An 8,218-nucleotide genomic window follows, 5' to 3' on the forward strand; every position below is an offset into this window, starting at 1 on the left:
GTAAAAACTCAGCTGTTTTCATCCCAATCTGCATATCCATTGCCTTTTTGTCTGCTCTTGTCCAGGCTCTGATGCCCAGCTCTGAGCCATCACCCACATGCTTCCAGACCCTACCCCACCGAAGCCAGGAAAACTGCCCATGGCTGGTGTTTGGATACCACTCAGGGCCCATCCGCACGCTGGTCACCCCTGTGAGACCAGGGTGTCTTCACTGTTTCCCTTACACCCTAATAAAGCTCATCTTACCACATAATGTTCCTTCTCTTGATTACATGTGCATTTATTTATATATGAAGAGGGGTCACAATTTTCTCTATTTCTATATCTATGTGTAGATCTATATATCTATCTACAAGAGGATTGGCTTCTCAGTAGGACTTATTAGCCTATTAAAAATGCCGGTCAGGCCAGATAGAAAGGCCAGCGTTGCCCTTGTGTCGCTGTGTTCGTTAGGTGGGGGTGAGCGGCAGCCTCTCGTGCACCGATTCCCCGGCCACAGCTCAGCGAAGGCTCAGGATTCCCACCCCTGCTGCCTTCCACCTCCCAGCAGCTCTGGACAGTCTCAGTGGAAGAAATTATGTTCTCTGACTAAGAACTTGCTCATTGCCCTGGCCTGTTTGGCTCAGCGGTTAGAGCATCAGCCTGTGGACCAAAGAGTCTCGGGTTCGAGTGTGGTCAAGGGCACGTGCCTCAGTTGTGGTTCGATCTCCAGCCCTGGTCGGGCTGGTGCAGGAGGCAACCGGTTGGTGTGGCTCTCTCACATCGGTGTTTCTCTCTCTCTCTCCCCCTTCCTCCCTCCGTCCCTCCCACTCTATTTGAAAATCAGTATATCCTCAGGTGAGGGTTGGGAAAAAAAGACCTGATCTTCTACTTCGGTGCACCTGCCGGCAGAGTGGAGCGCTCCTCCGACGTCGGCGGCGCTGCTTGAGAGGCGAGACCGCGGAGCCGCAGCTATGACCGAGGCTGATGTCAATCCAGGGCCTACCCTCTTGCAGATGCCCACCTCACCAAAAAACTATTGGACCTTGTTCAGCAGTCATGTAACTACAAGCAGCTTCCGAAAGGAGCCAATGAGACCACCAAAACCCTCAACAAAGGCATCTCCGAGTTCATTGTGATGGCTGCAGACGCAGAGCCTCTGGAGGTCATGCTGCCCTCCCGCCGCTGTGTGAAGACAAGAATGAGCCCTACGTGTTTGTGCGCCCCAGGCAGGCACTGGGGCGGGCCTGCGGGGTCTCAAGGCCTGTCATCGCCTGTTCTGTCACCATCAAAGAAGGCTCACAGCTGAAGCAGCAGACCCAGGCCATGCGTCAGTCCATTGAGAGGCTCTTAGTCTAAACCAGGCCTCTGCCACACTCTCCCACTGACTCCTCCCCCCGGGGTTGTGTATCATATTGTCCGTGTTAGCATGTAACATTTCCAGCTACCTTCTATTGTTATAAAATATTGTAGTAGTAAATCTTGTTTTTACAAAAAAAGAAAGAGAAAAAAAGACCTTGCTCATTAATCCTTGAAATACACCCAGTTCTTTCAATGATAGAATCTCAGGATCTTCAACTAGAAATGAGCTTAGCGATGATTTCATTAAGCTCATTTCATTAACAATGATTTCCTCATTCATTTTAAGAATGAGGAAACAGCCCTGGCCAGTTTTGCTCAGCGGTTAGAGCGCCAACCTGCGGTCCAGTTCCCGCTAAGGGCACGTACCTTGGTTGCAGTTTGTCCCTGGCCCTGGTTGGGTCGTGCGGGTGGCAGCCACTCAGTGTGTCCCTTTCACGCTGATGTTTCTCTCTCTCTCTCTTCCCCCCACTCTCCCTCCAGCTCTATCTGAAGATAAATGCAAAAATGTTCTCGGGTGAGGATAAAAAAAAAAAAAGAATGAGGAAACAGGCCCTGGCCAGTTTGGCTCAGCAAGTTAGAGTGTTGGCCCGCAGCTAATGAGTCACGGGTTCGATTCTGGTCAAGGGCATGTACCTTGGTTGCAATTCATCCCTGGCCCTAGTTGAAGTCGTGCAGGAGGTGGCCACTCGATGTGTCTCTTTCCCATCAATGTTTCTCTCTCTCTCCCCCTCCCACTCTATCTGAACAAAAGTGGAAAAATGTCCTCGGGTGAGGATAAAAAAAGCATGAGGAAACAGGACCAGAGCGGGGAAGTGACTTGCTCACAGTCACACAGGCAGTGAATGCAGATTCCCAGCCTTTGGACAAGGCTCCTTACTTTCTGCGTTCTCTTTCCGCGCTTGTCCCGGAGCGGATGGGCCTGGGTGGCCTGCCCGAGCATCTCTAGCTATCACATCTCACCGCCTGCTCCGAAGCCAGGGGGAGGGACTGAAAGGGGGTAAAACGAGTCCCCATACCAGGTTGGAGGGTACATTAAAAGTGATTTTTGGGGAGCACACAGGAAAGCAGTTGGCTGAAATGAAGGTTTGGGATAAACACTGCCTTTCAACCATGCAGGGACTTTACTGCTGCAAACACTCTAGAGTTCCCCCTAAACATGAGCCTGTGTATATGACACCTCGGTGTGGTGAGCAGGAAGCCAGTGATACCTGTGTTTCAACAGGTGGCCTGAGCCCCAGAGAAGAACAGATAAGATGGCTCAACAGCATGGGCTGGACCAGGCCTGGGAGGCCTGGATCTTACTTTGCTTGGCCCAGCCTGCAGGGAGGCCCCCAAAGGCTCTGAGGGGTACCTCTGGGGGATGGGCAGAGGGTTTCTTTAGTTGTTGGCAGAGCCTCAGGAGTCCTGTGACCTTCCGGCCTGAGAGCTCACCAAGCCTTCATGACATCTGAGCTCCAGTCGGCTCCTTTTCGGGCCCAGCTCATGTTCCTCTCTGGGGGACATGCCCCGGCTTGGAGGTAACTGAAGACCCCTGTCTCCTGTTAGAGATGGAAACTGAATCATAGCTTTTGGTGGGGCCCCTGGATATTCATGACAAGGCCACTGCCGGAAGTATGCTAAGAGAGCTCAGTGTTACGGAGAAGGAGGGGTGCACAATCTGGCCTCGCTGCAGTGCCCTGAACTCGGCACTCTTGTTTGCCTCAGGGCCCTTGGACCTGCTGCTCTCCTGCCTGAGGGGACTCAGCCCGCCCCATCTCCTTTATCTGGAGAACTGTGCTCACAAACATCTCTGCCATAACCTTCTCTGGGAAATCTGAGCTCCAAATCAATGAGCCTCTGGCTCGCCAAACTCCCTGCTCCTACCCTGTCTTGGAATTAGCACCAGGTACTGAAATTGCTGGTTTCTATGAGTGCGTGGCCAAGTTTTATAAATGTCCCATGTGTTTGAAGGGACATGCCCGGCCTGGTGGGTTTGCTCAGTGGTTAGAGCGTCGGCCCAAGGACCAATGAGTCGCGGGTTCGATTCCGGTCAAGGGCACGAACCTCGGTTTCAGTTTGTTCTCGGCCCTGGTTGGTCGTGCAGGAGGCAACCAATCGATGTGTCCCTTTCACATCGGTGTTTCTCTCTCTCTCTCTCTCCCACTCTATCTGAACAAAAATGGAAAAATGTCCTCAGGTGAGGATAAAGAAAAAAAAGGAAAGAACATGCCGTTTCGGCTGTAGGTTGCAGTGTGCTGCGCAAGGCCGCTATGTTAAGCTGCAAAGGGGTTCAAACCTTTTTCCTTACTGATTTTTTTTTTTTTTTTTTTGCTTGATCTATCAATTACCGAGAGAGGTATATTAAAATCTATTTCAGTGTTGGGCTTGCCAGTTTCTCCTTAGAGATTTGCCAATTTATGCATTGTACAATTTGAAGCTATCTTATTAGGTGAATTCAGGCTTTTAATTTTTATTTAATTAAAACTTTTATCAATATGCTGTGATCCTCTATTTTTAATTATACCCTGATGATCATCCCCCTAACTTATAAATGAGTATTTAAAATTTTTATGTAATGAGCAAATTGAAAAATTTTAAGGATTGCATATGGATAAAACACAATTTAATTAATTTGTCCTCTATTCTTGGACATGCACTGTTTCTAGTTTTTCACTTTTGTAAATCACATTGTAATGAGCATCTTTGTATACAGTTATTTCTGATTATTTTCTCTGGGTAGAGTGCTAGTAGTGGAATTACAAGACCTAGGGAGTTGAACATTTTAACAGTGTTTCATATATGTTGCCCCTTCATGGCTGTTGATCTAATTAGACTTTCCAGTGTGAAGTCACCTAGTTGACTCTTGTTGAGCTATCTGTTCCTAAATCCCTCTGTGTTTCTGGCTTGGTCTTTTTTTGTCAACAGGCATCACCATATTTGTGCACTTGGTGGACAATTTATGTAATTTAGAACTTACATTGTCCCTGTTCAGTTTCACCTGTTATATCTGGCCTGTCCCTCCCAATCTGCCACAATCTCTCCACCTCTGATTTAGCAGTGACAGCCGCTGCTATGGGGGCCATGTTCTGTAGCTTTACTGGAGTCAGGAGGGAAATGATGAGAAAACAACCCCACAGGGACACACCTCACAGGGATATCAAGTTCCTTTCCAATAAGACTAATAGTTAGTTTATTAAACATTTACTATGCTCTAGAGTGCTACACATACTTTAACTCATTGGATCATCACGACAACCCCCAAATGTAGGAATTATGGTCTCCATTTTAACATGTGGAAATTGGAATATTGACAGAGGAACTCCAACCCGTGTCACCTTGCTCAGAGTGAGCAGAACCAAGATTCCAGCCCTAGAGAAGGTCCTGGCCAGCCAGGACTGTTCTAGAGGAACCTACCACCAGGTGGCAGTAGAGCCAATGGGTCCAGGAAGAACCTCTCTGAAATTAGTGGCAAAGCTTCATTAAAAAATTTTTAATTTAATTTTATTTTTGCCTATAAAAGTAACACTGACTCTTATTGACATACCTATAACTAGATTTTTTTTTCAATAAAATACACATTAACCCAACAGGCACATTCCTCAGGGCAAACAGATACTCAAGTAAACAGACCTTTGAACTTGGACCTTTTTAGCCTAGATTTCATCAATGTAATTCCTCAGGGGAAAATCTGTTCCTAGCTCACCCACACTCACGTGATTCTCCCTGATCTTCTGCCCACTCTGCTGCCTCTGCCCACTGCACTAGTGCATCCCTAGCAAGAGTCAAGGTCATCCTCAGCTGGGAGGACCTACCAGAGTCTGGGGCAAGGGATTTACCGAGGGGCACTCGGTGGTCCGTACGAGCCCTCTGCTACCTACCCTGTTATCTGTCCAGCTTGTGAGGAAGGACGTGCCTCTTTCTTTCTAGGAGTCACCTTTCGTTTCTCCAGTCTCCCAGTCACATTTTGAGATTTTTCTGCTTCTAAAGAAAAAAGAGATTCTATTCTTTTCTTTTTTTTTTTTAATCCTCACCCAAGGATATCTTTCTATTTATCTTCAGATAGAGTGGGAGGGAGGGAGAGAGAAACATTGAGGTGAAAGGGACACATTGACTGGTTGCCTCCCACGGGACCCGACCAGGGCCGGGAGCGAACCGCAACCGAGGTACATGCCCTTGGCCAGAATCGAACCGCGACCCTTTGGTCCGAGGGCTGACGCTCTACCGCTGGGCCAAACCAGCCAGGGCCTGTTCTTTCTTTTTAGAGTTTCTGAACAAGCACAGGCCTTTACTTGCTGGTTTCCCCTCTTGCTTGGCAGCACTTTTTTTCCAAAGCATTTGAACAAGCAGGTTTGTATTATCTAACTGCATTATGTTTCAACAAAAATAGAACATACGGACTTTTTTTTAACATTCCACCACACATCAGCTCTGCCTGATGGTCCAGTGTTGAACTCCCTGGCTGCGAGCTGACCGTCTCAGTCCCGGGTTTCAGCTCTCTGAGCCCCGGGCAGAGGCAAGTTCCTGACCGGAGTTAAGGAGCCCCAGTGGGGCTGGACCTGGAGAAGCAGCCACGAGGGTGGTTCTAGCCTGCAAATCTGGGGTTTTGAAATTGAGTTTCGGGCCTGGTTTGACTCCTGGTCCACCTTTTACAAGTTCTGTGATTTGGGGCGAACTACTCAAGTTCGCTGGGCCTCAGTTTCCTCAGTGCAAAGTGAGGGTAAGTACAGCACCCACTGGACAGAAATGTTGTATTAGGTACAATGCATATCCAGAGCTCAGCGGTGCCCAGCACGGTGCCCTAAGTGCTCGGTGATGTTGACTGTCGTTCAGTGAAGGAAGGGGTCAGGGACAGCTCATGGAATCCTGACCATTAGTGCTGCTGAGCCCATGGAGATCATCATGGCTATGTTGTGCTCTGAATGTTTGTGACCCCCAGACTCATGTGTTGAAATCCTCACGCCCTCTGTGATGGTACTAGGAGGTGGGTGCTTGGTCAAGAGGGTGGAGCCCTCATAGTGGAATTAGTGCTCCTGTGAAGGAGACCGCCCTCGCCCCTGCCACCAGGCGAGGACACAGAGGCTGGCAGCCTGTGACTGGAAGAGGGCCCTGCCAGACCCCAGCCGTGCTGGCCCCTGACCTCGGACTTTCAGCCTCCAGGACCGTGAGAAATAAATTGCTCTTCTTTTCTAAGCCACCCAGCCTGCAGTATTTTGTTTTAGCAGCTCAAAAAAGTAGGATGGTCTAGTTCTGTCAAATAACCAGATATTTTGCTTTGTCAGCTTGAATGAAAATAAGGAACCATGTTTTAAGGTCCAAATGAGTGATTCCAAACTCCTAACATACTACTTACTAAGAATGTCCTTCGCCCTGGCCAGATTGGCTCAGCGGTTAGAGCGTCGGCCTGCAGACCAGGGAGTCCCAGGTTCAGTTCCCACTAAAGGCACGAACCTCGGTTGCAATTTGTCCCTGGCTCCAGTTGGGGTTGTGTGGGTGGTAACCAGTCGATGTGTCTCTCTCATGTCGATGTTTCTCTCTCCCCCTCCCCCCTACTCTGTCTGAAGATACATGCAAAAAAAAGTTCTCGGGTGAGGATAAAAAAAAAAAATGTCCTCCCATGATTTGTAAATTATACTTCAATAAAGCTTAAAAATAATACATTTTTAAAAATTAAAAAACAAGTGTCCTCCCAATAGTGAACCCAGAGACCCCGAGTGCTCCCCAGTCACGGCCACTCTCCTCTGAGAATTCACAGGCGGGAAGGGCCGTTCTTCCCCGCTGAGCGAGGAGGTGGCCTGGCGGCGCACAGGCCGTGTCCACTCGGGCGGCTCCGGGCCTCGCCGCCCAGGCCACGGGTGTCCTCAGGGCTCTGTGAGGTCATCCTCGGCCAGACCGGGCTCCTGCGGAGCTGGTGTTTTCCACTGAGCTCTGTGAGCGTATGTGCACGCGGGCTCTGGTCTGCCTGTGCCGATGCTGCTCCCCCTCTTCAGGAGGAGCTCGGGCACCGGCAGCCCCTCGAAGCTGGGCCGTTTCCCACTGCCCCTGCGGGCGAAACTAAAATGGGAGCCCTGGGTCAGGTGGACCTGACCCCCGCCCAGCAGGATCAGCTCACCACGCTCCCAAACCTCCAAGTCCAGTTCCTCAAGCCCCAGAGGGAGCTCTTCCTCTTCTAGCCCAAGGACCGCCATCATTCCTGCCCGAGAGCCCCTTTCCCAGCGGGTCCCCCATCTCCTTCAGGGGAAACCACCATCCGGGTGCCCCAGGATTTAGGTGGAACCTGAGGCCTGCAAGGGGAAAGTCTCTGCCGGGGACACACAGCTGGTCGGTGGGCCGAGCCTACATATCTGGTTTTGTTTTCTTTATTGATTTGAGAGAGAGGAAGTGAGAGGGAGAGGGAGAGAAACATCGACTGGCCGCCTCCTGCACGCCCCCCACTGGGGATCAGGCCCACCACCTGGGCACGTGCCCTGACCGGGAATCAAACCGGCGACCTCCTGGTGCACAGGTCGATGCTCAGCCACTGAGCCACAGCAGCCGGATGAGCTCACATGTCTTGACACCCAACTTAGAGCGTTTTTTCCCCAAACCATAACCGGCCCATGTCAGAACAGCGGAACTGGGAGGAAGAGACAGGGTCGGGTGGGGAGCGGTCAGTAAATCAGGGTACTCTGGAGAGCTATGTGGCAGCTGAGTGTGCAACTGGGCGCCGAGGTGGAAGTGATGGGGGCCGAGGCCCCTGGAGGCTGGTTTTCTTCTTTAGTAGGAACTTCCCTCAAGAGCTATGTAATTAGGTACTTAATGAGTCAGAAACACTTTTCTGAGGACTAGAAGGAAATACCCAGCGCTGGTTTATGGGTCCGTAGGGCTGTTTCAAAACCCAAACCCAAACCAGAGGCCTGGG

The 8,218-nt window shown here is 50.2% G+C and overlaps 1 pseudogene; it reads left to right on the forward strand.

The window, feature by feature from the left end:
* Window positions 1-953: 953 nt before the first annotated feature.
* On the forward strand, window positions 954-1,338 carry LOC118617862 (annotated as a pseudogene).
* Window positions 1,339-8,218: the final 6,880 nt, after the last annotated feature.

Source organism: Molossus molossus, unplaced genomic scaffold (genome assembly GCF_014108415.1).
Source record: "Molossus molossus isolate mMolMol1 unplaced genomic scaffold, mMolMol1.p scaffold_m16_p_5, whole genome shotgun sequence".
Lineage (NCBI taxonomy): Eukaryota > Metazoa > Chordata > Mammalia > Chiroptera > Molossidae > Molossus > Molossus molossus.